Raw genomic sequence first — 15,810 nt, forward strand, 5'->3', positions numbered from 1 at the left:
ATGCCAGTAATAATCCGGTCAGATGGAAAGGTCCCATAGTACTTAAGGCACAGCTGCAGAACAGATGATATGTCATGTTCACTGATAAAACCCCAACAGTTTGTGAAGCTGTCCCGTTTGATGGTATCAAGGAATTTGATGAGAAGAGCTTTCTTTCCTGAGTTTTTATCAGCACATGTAGCTGTAGAAGCAATCTGGAGGATGAGTTGCCAGGCTATGTCTCCAGGGCAGTCATCTGTATTCCAGAATGAAGATAGACCCCAGTCAGCATTTCCCCCTTGCCTTTCTAGGTCTGCTCTCTGATTGTCAGGCTGTACTCTACGCATACTATGGTCAGCCCAGAGCTTCTGCCTGGCAGTCTCCAGTTTCTCCCACCTGCCTGCCTAAGAGCTCAGCTGTTTGCCCAGAGATTCCTCTGGACCCTGGACTGTTTCTGGAATTGGGGGAGGAGGAGAGAGAGCTAAGAATTCACCCTCAGTGAAGGGCCCTCACTTGCTTCCATTCCCTTGCCTTGGGGCTTCTTGAAGATTAGTTGAGCTGAACATCCCAGGTAGATTTAGTGCCTGAGGTACCTGAGGGAACTTGGATCAGCCTCTGAAAATATTAGGAAGGGCTTGGAGTGCCCATTCTAGGCCCAAGCTGTGACCCCCCACAAGCCCACCATTGCCCATCTCACCTGCCCCTCAGGATGACTGCTGCTTCCCACTCTTGGGGGTCCTGGCTACTGCCCAGAAAGTTCTCCAAAGAGTCAAGCCAGACAGTTGTGTGGAAACCTTAAGGCCCTGGGCAAATGCCACCCCCCCCCCTTATTTCTTCTTGATTCTGACTTCCAGCATCCTTTAGGAATTAGGTTTGTTTCTTTGGAGGTTTCTGTCTGGTATCCTGGGAGGGCCTGGGAGGGCCTGGGAGGCCTCCTCACTCTGTCTAGAACTCTGGAAGCTCAGAATTGGAGGCTGTTTTAAACCTCCCTTTGTCACCGCCTTGTCCTCCTCCTCCTCCCAGCTTGAGACAAGTGTTAAGAATCAGAGTCTCTAGTCCAGAGGTGTTGGGAATCTCAAATGAGATAATGGGTGTAGAGTGTCAAAACTCACAGTGCTATAGAAATGCCCATTATGATTATTATTGTTACTATTGGCCTTCCATCTGATGATGGCTGCATTCCCTGAGCCTCCTATAGAAGTTCTGGGCTAAGCTCTAGCAAGGAGCAATACAGGAAAGTTGGTAAATATCAAGTGGAAGGGGAAGGAAGTGCAGAGGGCATAAACTAGCCAGATCCTAGTAGCCATGACAGTTAGGAAAACAGCGTAATTATATCTCCCTATTAACAGTGAGAAAGACAAAGCTTCTACTGTTATGATTATTTTGGAGTAGTAGGACCTTTCACATGCATCTGATTCAGTTTAGAGTAGTAGGACCTTTCACATGCATCTGATTCAGTTTGGAGTAGTAGCACCTTTCACATGCATCTGATTTGGTTTGGAGAGGTAGGACCTTTCACATGCATCTGATTCAGTTTGGAATAGTAGGACCTTTCACATGCATCTGGCTGGTACATGTCTGCAAACCTAGGCTCTCATCCTCTTTGGAGCTCCCAGGTTCTTTGGTATCTTTCCCTACCAAGCTTTTACCTCTTTCATATTTCAACCCCTCAAAACTACACTTTCCATCAGCCCCCTTGCCAATAAAGACTACTTTTAGATGACAGCTTCCTCCATTAACCAAGTATTCTTACAAACTAATTATTAATTAGCCCATGAGTGGATGCTTGGAGCCCAAGGGAAATTATTCTGATATCTGTTTCCTCCTGCCTGCATCTGGGACTCACCTCTGTATTCAAATAGCAAGCTAATGCCCTGTAATAATGGGGGAGACACCTGTGTTCCCATACTCACAGCCCTTTCTAACCTCAGTTTGGATGGAAGGTGGCCAAAGTGATGGAGCTCTAAGGTCCTAAGAGAAGAAGCAATGTCTGTCTCCAACTTCCCCAAATCTTATAAATCTGTTGCAGGTGGGTGAGTGGGTATTTGCTGGAGTTAATAGGAGTTTTAACAGTTCTATCTTTTCTGCCTTAACAGGATTCTTCCAGGCAGAGTCAGTGTTCCCATGCCTACTAGTTCCTCCTATGCTCTTTAAATTTTATGTTTATGTTTTGCTTAGAACAAAAATCATTTGCTCTACATCAGTTTTAAATGGTAGTTATAAAACTAAGCTTTTTTTAAAACCACAGATCGCTCTGGAACTCAATCAGTCAATAAACATTTATTCATTACCTTAGATCAGGCATCATTCTAAGAACAGAGACTAGCCTGTGCTGCAGAATATTTTCATTCAGAGAAGGGAAAGCATTCAGTGAATAGAGACTCATTTGAATTAAATGAAACTTAAAATTAAATTTTCACTCATCCAAGTTTTTTGATTTTTTTTTGATAGCTCTTGGCCTAAATTTTCCTTCTATTCTTAGAGCACTGTTATAATCAGGAAGACCACCCACTAATATCTCTCTTTTAGTCCACCCCTTTCCACCAAGGAAAAGACCAAGCTCAGAGACAGAGTATGTGTGATTTCTATTTAATGGTTTACAATATACTTGAGCCTGAGGCACAGAGGAACCAGAAGTGCTGTCCTTTAGACCATTAATCCTTCAGACACATGAATTCATGCTGAAAAAGAAAACAAAAAAAAAGAAATGGTTAAATGCCATTCCCTTTGTCCTCATAATTTTCTGACGTTCAGGATCTTAGTACTTATCTCATAAGGTCTTGGGTTTATAAATGGAAGGGACCTTAGAGACTCTTGAATCAGCCTTTTCATTTTATAGATAAAGAAATGGAGAAATAAAGTTCTTGTTAAATTGAATTGAATAATTAGCACCGATCCCTGTGGACAGCAACAATAATATGGTTATGGACAGGTCCCCTTATTAGGGGTCATCTCATCCAGGGAAAGATGTCGGTGTCAAAGACAGAGAAACAAAGGGAGAGACTTGACATTCCCCTTACAAAGAGAGGGAAGGGCAGACAGAGGAGGGCAAGAGGAGAGAAAATCGGAAAGTCAGCGCAGTCCCCCGGGTAGGAGGAGACGCCAGGGACTTCGGGGATGTGAGAGGATGAGCCATTACCTTTCACAGCGGCTCAGACCCATGGATGTGCCGGCACATTGATGACAGGCTGTTTTGTCACCGAGTGCCTGTCTCGTATTCTTTATTATCAATCGAATCCAAACACCACCTCTGGGGACCTATTAAAAAAGACAGCACGGAGTCATCTCCACTCCAGTCTGGGGAACAACGTTAGCCAGATAAGAAAAACTGACCAGAGGATGGGGATTTTGGCCTTCTCCCCTCCCCCTCCCGCCCCATAGTCTGAGGGGTTTGGGGAGTAGGAACTGATTTTTGCATTCCTCTGCATCCAGCACTTAGCACCCGGCCCCATCACATAGTCCTCCCCCTTCCTAGTCTCACATTTGATTTCCCTCTACCTGCTCTGCCGTGTGGCTGCAATGGTTTCTTGCTGTTTCTGGAGCTAGACACCCCATCTCTGGGCTCCGTGCCTGTGTCCCACCTGTGTCCTGTGCATGGAAGGCTTCCCTGTCTTGTCTTAATCCCATGGTTTCCATGGGTGCTTTCAATACTCAGTTCAAGCCTCAACTCTTACAGGAGGGTTTTCCCTGCCCTTGCCTCTTCCTCTATTTCTCCTTCACTTCCAGTGACTTCCTCCGAGATTACTTTCCATTCACATGGTATTTATCCTATGTATTCCTGGTTGTTTGCTTAATGCTCCCTCCTTCCCCTCTCCTCCCCTCCCCCCCCCCAATTATACTAGGAGCTCCCTGAGAGCAGGGAGTGAATTTTTTTAGTCCTTTCTCTGTGTTCTCAGTGATTAGCAGAGTGACTGATACAGAAGCTACTTCATATATTTTGTTGACTTCGACTGGTGAATCAAGGAAATTTGGAAGCTAGAAAAGGTGATTCAGTGAAAGGGAGGAAGATAATACATCTTATGTTGCAGTTATCAGTATGGTTAACTAGGTGGTGGTGGCCACAATAAGGGAGGTTTGGAGGAATAATCCGTTTATGGGGAATGTTAATGAGTTGTGTACTAGACCTTTTGAGATGGAGTACTTCTGGGATAGGCAGACCTCACCAGTTGGTATTATGGGAAGAAAGCTTGGTGCAGAATATACAGAAAGTTTGGTCTGAATATATAAATTTGAGAATCATCTGCATAAGAAATATAATAAAGTTCACAAATATCCCCTAATCTCTAGTAGTAGAATTTTAGATATCATATTTAATATCTTAAAATCAAATCTTAATCTTAAACTATTAGTCTCTAGTAGTAGAATTTAAGATATCAAAAGGAAATAAATTTCTGGGTATATTTGAATCTCTTAAATCCCACTACTTTGCATACCCTTATTCCATCGAGACCAACTGTAATAATTCGAACTTTGTCTTATTTTTTTCCTGTTCTTCTCACCAGCCATCCTTGAACAGATAATACCTCAGACCAATTAATAAGCTCAATAAGTTGTTCGTTCTTACCAAAGTCCATACTGGGCCTAAAACCTTCATTGCAAGAGTATCCATGGACCAGTTCCACGACTGTGCATGGCAACATCAGAGCCATCATCAAACACTCTTGCAGTGATGGCCCAACATTGAAATCCACACTGAATTCCTTATAATCCTGTGGGAGCCCCAAGGGGCACTGACTCTTCTTGCCAACATTCTTGCCGATATTCAAAATTAAGGAAATCATAATCATACAACCCTGGAAAAACTGCATCCCTTCAGTGCCTTATGGTCTGCTTCCTATACCTGTAACTTTACCTTTAGCTGGCTTAACTGTTTCACGTGTATTATCTTCCTCTATTAGAATATAAACTCCTTCAAGGTGTTGTGCTGAATCCTGAATAATAACCCACAGGGAATATGTTTGAACGCTGAATAGAAAAAATCATAGCAACTACCCCCCCCCCCTTCCTTGCCATTAGAACTGGGAGAGTTGAGTCAGGAAAAATCCCTGTAGAAGTTCCCTGCCTCAGTTCCTTGGACTGAATGCTTTTGGACAAAAGTCCCTTTTTTTGGGGACTAAACTCTCCACATTAAAAGATTAAAAACCAGTCTCTGTCTTGCCTCAATTTCTCTGGTATACAAAGGCAGGATAGATTTGAATTCTGGGGCTTGGCAGGTTGTCTGGCCTGTGCACTTGATAAATGCTTATTTATTCATTTAAGTGGTGAAGGAAGAATCCAGAGAATTCAAAAGAGTCAGAAGTCCTTAGCAGGAAACATCTCTGTCCCATTCCACAAGGTCTCCTGTATCTGGAGTCAGCCAGGTGGAATAGTAAACTGTGCTAGAGCTAGAGGGAGGAGGACTGGAGTTCAAATCTGTCCTCAGACCCTCAGCAGGCCTGTGAATCTGGAATGTCACTTAGCATCTGTCTGCCTCACTTGGATCATCTAGAACATGAGGATAATATTAGGAACTACCTCCTCCCAGAGTTTTGGTGAGGACAAAATATATAAAGTTCCTTCAAAATATTAAAGGGCAATGTAAATGGTAGCCATTGCTATTATTGTTAATATAAGATCTTTGGGGACAAGATCCATCACCGCCAGAGAAGCATTGTAGCCCATACCATGGATGGAGGATAGGTCTTGAAGTCAGGAAAACTGGGTTCAAACCCTCCCCAGAGAACCTGGGCAAATCCTTATTTGTTAATCTCAATAATCTGCCCTATAGGATTGCTATTGTGAGATCATGTAAATAAAATGCATTGCACCTGTAAAAGTGATGGAAGTCTCTGAGTTCCTCCTTCCCCTTTGGGTCATCCTCTGCTTCAATTGATTTGCAATCACATGTCACCAGAAGACCAGTGTAGTGTATTCTGGTCGTCCTGTGGAGAAAACTGAGACTCAGGAATTAAAGTGAGAGACCAAGGCCACCTGAGTAGTGACCTAGGACTTTGAATCCAGGCTCTCTTTCTCTGCATTCAGTACTCTGTTAGAGGCACCACACGGCTTTTCTGCTAGCCTGTCGAGATCTTCTTGGGTCTTGATTTTGTCATCCAGTGTTATGGATTCCTTTTTAAAGACTCTGCAGTATTCTACTGCTTGATGTAGTCAATATTGTGTTCTTTAATAGCAGGACTATCTGTAGGAATTCAACATCCTTAGGGAATTCTTCTTTTCCAGGAACTCTGCTTTGGACAGTAGCAAACACTGAAGCAGTAGCAAACATTGAATATATGTCTCCCTGTTTCATGTTTCATTTGACATGAATAATCAGAAGATGGTGAAACAAAGTTATATCCATTGTTATCTCTTTCAAGAGATCTTGTAAGGTTTTCATGCATGTGGAGAAGATAACCTTGTTATATGAGAAAGAAACATAAAATTCTATTTTAATGAAAATATTTTTTAATAATCAGCAAATAGTGGTAGGATCTTATATGCTCTTCATTTCTGGCATCCACTTTGTGTAATTATAATGGCATGATCCGGTCTATTACTGTCTTTGAAAGTTCTTAAATCTTTATTGAGGTTTCAGATGCATGCATAGATTAATCTCATATTATGCATAGAAGCAAAAGAATACTGTTTGATCATTATTGATATACTCTTGGTCTTCTTTTAAATTTTTTTGCAATAATGCCTATGATTTTCCCTAATACCTTTGATATTCTATATTCTATTATATATTTTAAAAATCAGTACTTCATTAATCTTAAAATTATGTTACTTCCAGCATGGACATATTTCTGTGTTTTTGATCAAATCTCTTTGATTATTCATCTTTGTTATTCTTCAGTATGTTTTTTCAATTACATTTGCCCCATATGCAGCACTGGGTATTAGCCTAAATGTTGGTTCTAAACATTTTTTGTTTCAAAATGAATTTGCTACAGAAATCTTCACAGATTTTTTTTTCTAGTTTTCTTTTTTCTGCTGGTTGAAATAGTTTAGCACTAGCATTATATTTAAATGCCCTCTGGATGACTTATTTGATCTCTTTCCAAATTATCTCTAGATTTATCTATCCCTCTACTGGTTTTTGATGTTTTTTGAGATATTGATGGTCGTAAACTTTTACCATCTTTCTTTGCAAGATTTTTACAAACTTGTTTATGTTCTCAAACAGTATTGTCTAGACCTGACAAGGAGATCAAGTATTTGCTGTCAGTTTGGTCCCACAGTCTTCTTGTTACAACAATTGATTTATATCATTTAACTATTATGTGAAGTTCTCATGATACTACATTTTATCCCTCCCTCATTGATTCATTATCCAATTCTCCACAGAGACTGTTTTGAACCTCTCTTTATTAAGCCCTCTTATTTACCCTCTCAGCTGAGGGCCAAGTTTTCATACTTAACTGAAAAAGATAAGCCCATTTGATGAGAGTTTCCCATTCTCTCCTCTTCCTCACATCATACTTTCAGACATCATCTATCACTATCTCTTTTCACTACTATTATAGATGAAAAGGAAGCCATTCCCATGGGCAAGGCTTGATCCTATCTATTCTTGTCTTCTCCAGGTAATTGCTATCAATATCTCTACCTTTTTTTCAATTTCTCTAACTTCCATTTCCTTCCCTGCTGCCTCAAAAACATGCTCATGTCTCTTCCATCTTTAAATATTGTCTTTTGACCTGATTATCTCAGCTAGCTATTGTCCCATATTTTTCCCCCCTCAATGGCCAAATTCCTTAAGAAAGCCAAATGTATAGAACATCTATATATCTCCTTGTTTTATGCATCACTTGATTCCTTTTGCTTTCCTCTAAATATTCTGCAATTTAACTTATAATCTTAATTCAACTAAAATTGCTCTCTCTAAATTTATGAATTATCTCTTAATTGATAAATCTTATTGCCTTTTCTCAATATTTATTTTTCTTGACCTTTCTACATCAGTTTATAGTGTTGATTTCCTACTCCTGAATACTCTTTTTTTTCTCTAAATTATCATGAAATTTCTCTCTTCTAGATCTCTTCTTGTTTGGTCAACAACTCCTCAGTCTCTTTTGATGTTCTTCATCCATGTCATAATTATTAATCATGGATGTTCTGTAAGACTCTGTCTTGGATTCTCTACTCTTTCCCTTTTGTGTTCTCTCACCAGTTTCCATGGGTCCAATTTTCATCTCTATGCACATAAATCCCTGATCTGTATATCCAGCTGCCCTGAGTTCCAGTCTTGCATCATCAATTTTCTTTTGTGCATATAGAACTGGCTCTCCTGTAGGTATCTTAAACTCAACATATCCAAAATGGAATGCATTGTCTTTTTCTCAAAAACCTCTCTTTTTTATTACTATTCAGAGTATCAGTGTTCTTAGTTACCCAGGCCCACAACTTTCATGTCATCTGAGACTCCTTGTTCTCTTTCACTCTACCTATTTCATCTATTGCCCAATTTTCTTGTTTCTCCCTTTGTAACAACTTTTTTTTGTTAGGTGTCCCCTTCTCTTCCCTACCAAAGTCACCATCCTACTTCATACTCTTACCATCTCGTGCCTGAAAGTCTTCTGGTTACTCTTCCTGCCTGAAGCTTTTTCTTTTCCTACCCCAGGCCATCCTTCATTCAGCAGTTGAAGTGATTTTTCTGCAGTCCACGGGCCAGATGCAGCAGCTGAGGACGTTTATCCCCCTCACCCAGGGCTATGAAGTTTCTTTATTTAAAGGCCCAAAAACCAAAATTTTTGTTTTTACTATAGTCCGGCCCTCCAACAGTCTGAGGGACAGTGAACTGGCTCCCTATTTAAAAAGTTTGAGGACCCCAGTACCTAAAGCATAACTCTGACCTTGTTAACATGTACATATTGAAGAATAAAATTGTGGATGGGGTTCTTTGAAAGATTTGTGCTATCATCTATCACCCCTGAATTTACATAATGCACACAAAACACACATATCTACTCTACAGTAGCTCAGGTCATCTAGAGCTGAGGTAAGTGACATGAAACCGATTTGTCTCAGATAGAGATAAACATACTTGGCCAAGCAAAACAGTCTAGTTAGAGATGCTATATCTCTGCATGCTAATAGGTTTTTAAAATATAGGCAGAACAAATGGAAGTAAGAGTAGGTAATGGGGATAAATCCAAAAGCTTGCTATGATTTAATAAGAATAATGCCAGAACAGCTGAGGCTAAGAATTGCTAGAACTTGTTAGGAAAGCTATGAATGATGAAAAAAAATTTTAAATTAAAATTATATTGGAGAAAATATTTTTAAAACTTAAAACCATATTGGAGAAAAATGACAGAGCGAGCTTAAGTGACTTACCTACCACTTGTTAGTGTCTGTGGTAGGATTTGAAGTTGTCTTCATGACTCCAAGTCTACCACACCAGTTGGTAAAATGGTCCCTTGATGTTTTGAATTAATCAACAAATATTTATTAAGTATATATCACTTAGTACACATATGAACTATTTCCTAAGAGGTACCTAGAGGTACCTCTAAGCCGTTGTTAGTGATCTGTGAAGCATTAGGGGAACAGGTTAGAAACTCATGGGCAACAAGCATGTAAGGTTCCCTAACAGAAAGGGAAGAGGATCTGTGAGCAAAGCAGGACACGGTAAAGGAAAGTCTCAGAACTCACTGCTCCAGTTGGTATGAATCTGAAGAACAGACGGGGGCTGACCATGCCTGGGAATGATAGATTGGGATGCCATGGAGGCTGTTTTTATGGAAGGTGGCAGTCACATGAAAATAAGGCTCACCAGGATTAGAGATGACAGATTTGAATGGAGAATGAACATTTTGTTCATCCATGTTTACTGATACGGGTGGATGGCCACTAAACAGGAAGAAAACATGGCCCAGACTCAAGTACACTCATATATCCACATACCTGTGAATGCATATGATTTCTTTTTTTATTAATAAAAAAATAAAAATTTTGTTGATTTTTTTCATGACCAGAATTTCTCCATTATTTTTCCCTTTTCAAGAGAGTCTTCCCCTAAGAGAAAAAAAAATTCTTTAAGGAAAAATTTAGCAAAACCAATCAATATATAGAAAAGTCTGAAAATTATGCAGTATACCACAATTGTGAACCTCATACCTCTGCAAAGGAAGTAATGTAGGGTGTTTCTTATATTTCTTCTTAGTAGCCATTTCTGATTGTCTTGTGATGGTTCTTTCAATTATTTCATTCTGCACCAGACTGTATCACTCCCAATGTGAGTACATGTGATACATTTCTATCCTCAAAAGTGTTTTGATGCTGACTACTTCCTCTCCCAATATGCCTTCCCTTTTATTACCCTACCCTCTTCCTGTTTTCCATTGCCATTCTATTTTCCTGCAGGGTACTATACCCTTATTGAGTGTGTAAGTTATTTCCTCTTTGAACCAATTCTTTTGAGAATAAGGTTCACTCAATTTCGAAGATAATTGACACTATTCCACTTCTCCCTTTTCCTTTCTTCCAGTACATTCCTCTCTTACCCCTTAATTTAATCTTTTTTAGTAGATGTTGTCCTTTCATATTCAACTCATACCTGTGCCCTCTGTCTATATGTTCTCTTTCAAACTGCCATAATAATGAAAAAGTTCTGCGTTACAAGTATCATCCTGCCATGTAGGAATGGGGGTTATGAAATTATGATTTATATTGTAATTATTGTAAAAATTATGATTTATTATTGTAAATGTTTGATTTGTAGACTTATTTTATATATCTAAATATATTTTATATACCTAAATACCTAGGGTCACATAAAAATTTCTCTCACAAAAAGTAGTCAAGTGGAAAAAGTTTAAGAAGCACAGGAATAGATCACTTATCTCTTTTACAGCCTCAGTTTCCACATCTGTAAAATAGGGGTAATTATTAAACTATCTCCCAAGGCTTTGGAAACTCTAGGTTACTATGTAAATGACAGCTCTTATTATAATGATGAGTGCTCCTAGCATTAAATAGTATTTGTATATTTACTACTTTCATCATCTTTTCCCCATCCTTTTCCCATCCTCAGCTGGAATAGAATAATGAATAGAATCACAGAAACTCAGTTTTTCAAAATACTAATTTTCCATGACCTATTGAGCCACCTCACCTTACCTACACAAAGAGGGTCATACCCTAGATTTTGCCATAACTCTCCATGCTCATAAACTCTGAAATTCCCTTATGTGATCACTATTGTCATTCTCCTTCTGCCTTCCTACCTTTATTCTTCCTCTTTGCTATGACTTTCTTTTTTTTTTATTGTACATACCAGTCTGTTTATTTTTGTTGATTCATTATTGTGAAAATTATAGAAACAGGCATATAAATAATGATCTTTTTGAATAGCAACTTTTTTTTCAGCAATACTTTAGAAAAACACTGGTGTTGGTGAGTTATCACTTTAGTCATTATTTCAAGGATCCACGATTTATTTAATTGGTATGGGAATCTTTTCCACCAAGGCAGATAACACTTGGTCTGTAAACCTTAAGAGAGAATAATAATTGATATAAAGAGCTAATAATAATAACTAACATTATATAGCACCTAATATGTACCAGGCACCATATGAAGAACTTTATAAATCTTACCTCAATTGATCCTCACAACAACCCTGGGAAGTAGATGCTATTATGATCCCCATTTTATAGGTGATAGAACTGAGGTAATAAGAGGTTAAATGACTTGTCCAGTATCATACAGTTAATATCTGAACCTGGGTTTGAACTTACATCTTTCTGACTCGAGGCTATCCACTGTGCCCCCACAAAGAATTATATAAGCATATTTATTATTGGCCAAATAAATTAGTCAAATTACTTTGTGTTTTTTAAGTAAAAAGGATTAGTTTTAGAGTAAAAAAAAAATTAGGTTTAAACCCCTTCTCTGATACACTTGACTATAGGCAAATCTCTTAACTTCTCTGTGACTCACCTCACATATTCATAACACAAGGGGATAAGACTAGTTGGTCTTTGAGGTCCATTCTAGTTCTAGATCTGTGAGTTTATAAATGAGATTTTATAAATGTGCATAAACTTGTGTTTCATTAAATTAGAGTGGAGATCCATTGGAACTGAGATTTTGTATATTTGATTATAAGGTGATTTAGTAGTTTTGCTTACAAATTGAAGGAGGAAAAGGAAGAGGGAAAGGTTATCATTTTTTAATGAGTGGTTATTTAAAGCAACAGTAACAACACACAAGCTTCTTCTCCCATCTGCAAATGGTCAAATTCAGTAATCATTATGTTATCATTGTGTTAATCATTCTTGGTTCAATTAAAACGTTTTTCTTATTCTTTTTTAAAGTCATTTTATTGATGCCTTCTGTATTTACATGAGAGATAATTTTTGATATTTTCCATTTTCTTTTTTTAATTATAGCTTTTTATTTACAAAATATATGCATAGATAATTTTTCAGCATTGACTTTTGCAAAACCTTCTGTACCAACTTTTCCCCTCCTTCCCCCCACTCCCTCCCTTATATGGCAGGTAGACCCATACATGTTAAATACGTTAAAGTATATGTTAAATACAATATATGTTTACATATCCATACAGTTATTTCGCAGCACAGAAAAATAGGACTTAGATATAAGGTAAAAATAATCTGAGAACAAAAACAAAAATGTAAGCAGACAAAAAAAGAGAGAGTGGAAGTGCTATGTTGTGATTCATACTCATTTCCCATAGTTCTTTTGCTGGGTGTAACTGGTTTTCCTCATTATTGGACAAATGGAACTGATTTGGTTCATCTCATTGTTGAAGAGAGCCACGTCCATCAGAATTGATCATCATATAGTATTGTTGTTGAAGTGTATAATGATCCCTGCTCATTTCACTCAGCATCAGTTCATGTAAGTTTCTCCAGGCCTTTCTGAAATCATCCTGCTGGTCATTTCTTACAGAACAATAATATTCCATAACATTCATATACCAAACTTATTCAGCCATTCTCCAATTGATGGGCATCCATTCAATTTCCAGTTTCTAGCTGCTACAAAAAAAAAATGCCACAAACATTTTTTGCACATACAGGTCCCTTTGCATTCTTTATGATCTTTAAGCTCAGTAGTAACACTGCTGGATCAAAGGGTATGCACAGTTTGATAACTTTTTGAGCGTAGTTCCAAATTGCTCTCCAGAATGACTGGATGTATTTACAATTTCACCAACAATGCATCAGTATCTCAGTTTTCCCACATCCCCTCCAACATTCAGCATTATCTTTTCCTGTCATCCTAGCCAATTTGACAGGTGTGTAGTGTTATCTCAGAGTTATTTTAATGTGCATTTCTCTGATTAATAATGATTTGGAGCACATTTTCATATGACTAGAAATGATTTCTATTTCTTCATCTGAAAATTGTCTGTTCATATCTATCAATTGAAGAATGGCTTGATTTATTTAAATTAGAGTCAGTTCTCTATATATTTTGGAAATGAGGTCTTTTTCAGAACCTGTGGCTGTACTTCTGAACTTCACAATGTTTACCAGCAGGATAGTTTGTTTGCCTCTAAGAAGGAAACCATCAAAAGTAAAGTGCAACTACTTGGTCTGTATCCCAAAGAGATCGTAAAAGAGGGAAAAGGACCCACATGTGCAAAAATGTTTGTGGCAGCCCTTTTTTGTAGTAGCAATTGGAAACTGAGTGGATACCATCCATTGGAGAATGGCTGAATATGTTAAGGTATATGAATGTTATGGAATATTATTTTTCTATAAGAAATGATCAGCAGGATGATTTCAGAAAGGCCTAAAAAGATTCACATGAACTGATACTGAGTGAAGGGAGCAAAACCAAGAGAACTGTATAGAGTAACAAGATTATACAATAATCAACTGTAATAGACTTGACTCTGCTCAACAATATGGTGATTCAAGGCAATTCCAATAGACTTGGGATGGGAATGCCATCCACATCCAGAGAGAAAACTATGGATACTGAATATGAATTGAAGCACAATATTTTCAGTTTCTGTTTGCTTTTCCTTCCTCATGTTTTTTTTCCCATTTGGTTGATTTTTCTTGTACATGACAAATATGGAAGTATGTTTAAAAGGACTGTATATGTTTAACATATATCAGGTTTGCTCTCTTGGGAAGAGGGAAGTAAAGGAGGGATGAAGAAAAATTTGGATTACAAGTCTTACAAAAATAAATGTTGAAATCTATCCTTATATATATTTGGAAAAATAAAATACTATTGAGAAAAAAATAAAGTGCTAGTGAAGCTTAGGGAGATGCAGGATTCTTGACTCAGTAAGAAAACAGATGAAATTCAGTTTTTCATTGATGTTGATAATCCAAGCATTTCTACAATGCCCAGAAGGTTATTTATGGGCTAAAGCTCTATGAAGCCTCTCCTAACTGAACCACATTGATTAGTGATAAGGCATCCTCCTGGAGAGTTGAGCTGAACACTTCCTTGTATTCTCAGCAGACATTCATCCACCAACGCTGATGTCACTGACCATTTTTCTCAGGTTGGAGTCCATCTCTCTCTAACCGAATTTCCAACTGAAGAAAAGATTGCGAATGCCATTAGGCCCCTCTAATGTGGCAAAATGTGTGATGCCGATTCCCTTCCAGCAGAGATCTACAAAGCAGGGGCTCTACTGCCCATACAAAAGCTGACTGAAATCTTCTGGCTGTGCGGCAAGAGGAGATCAAATGGGGCCTTATTGTCCATCTCCATAAAGGCAAAGTTAATGGGCCGTTTTTAGACCGTGAGACAATCACAGTGGGGTCTCTCTGAATCATTGCTGGCAGGATTCTCGCCAGAGTCCTCCTGACTCTTCATTTGGAAGATAATCATCTCCTTGGGAGTCAGTGCGGCTTCGGAAAGGTCCAATGAATTGCCTTTGCGGCCCAGCAACTCCAGGAGAACAGCCTGGAGCGGAACAGAGATCCGTGGGCAGTGGTCATCCACCTGGCCCAGCCGTCAGTCGGGCACGAGGGCTTATGGAAGATCGTGGAGAAATGTGGTCGCCTCGGCTGCGTGATTGCGTGCCAGCTGCCGGAGGACGGGCTCCCACGGGCCCTCGATGAGGGCGCCTGCGCCCCTCTTTCACGGTGGAGTGGGACGAGGCCGGGTGCTGGTCTCCATGCTTTTCGGGGCTTCCCTGAGGACCGCCCCCACACTGACGGCACAGGATTTAACCTGAGAAGCCGACACACCAAGACTAGGGTGGAGGGGGAGTTGAGGCTTTTTGTTCCCAGGTGACGGTGCTCGGGGCCGCCGCCGAGGCCGAGACTCAGAGCCTTGCCCTGGTTCTCGGCCTGAGCATCCATACCAAGGAAACGGAAGTTCTCCGCCAGCAGCACGGCCCCATCCCTACATGGAACCGGCACGGAGAGCCAGGGGAGAAACTGTGAGTGCTGTGGAGAAGCTCCTGTACCTGTTCGGTAAACTTCCAGGGAGATCCGCAAAGATGCTGATGCTGATGAAGGTTCTGCCAGAGCTGGCTCCCTCCCGGAGGCTCCAAAACAGGGAGAGAGAGAAGAGGGATCCGGCCGCCTGCAGAGCCGCTGTGCTGGTCGCCTGGTGCAGGCCTTGGACAGCCTGGCGGGAAGCGCAGCCCCTGCCGCCTGAATCGTCTCGGGAAGATTCTGAAGATCGCCGGTAGGATGAGGTACCGGGCACCGAGGCCCGATCCTGAGAGCGCTGCCGAGCATCCCAGCTCAGCTGCAGGGAGCGCCAGCTGTGGGCTTGCCTGGAAGTTTTACATAGAACTCCCACAGAGCAAGCACTCACAGGCGGAGACAGAATAAGTGCTCTCTCTGAGAACTTCGGGGTGGATCGGGAGTCCGGGGAGACGGTCGTACAGGACCC

This window comes from Sarcophilus harrisii, chromosome 2 (genome assembly GCF_902635505.1).
Source record: "Sarcophilus harrisii chromosome 2, mSarHar1.11, whole genome shotgun sequence".
Taxonomy (NCBI): Eukaryota; Metazoa; Chordata; class Mammalia; order Dasyuromorphia; family Dasyuridae; genus Sarcophilus; species Sarcophilus harrisii.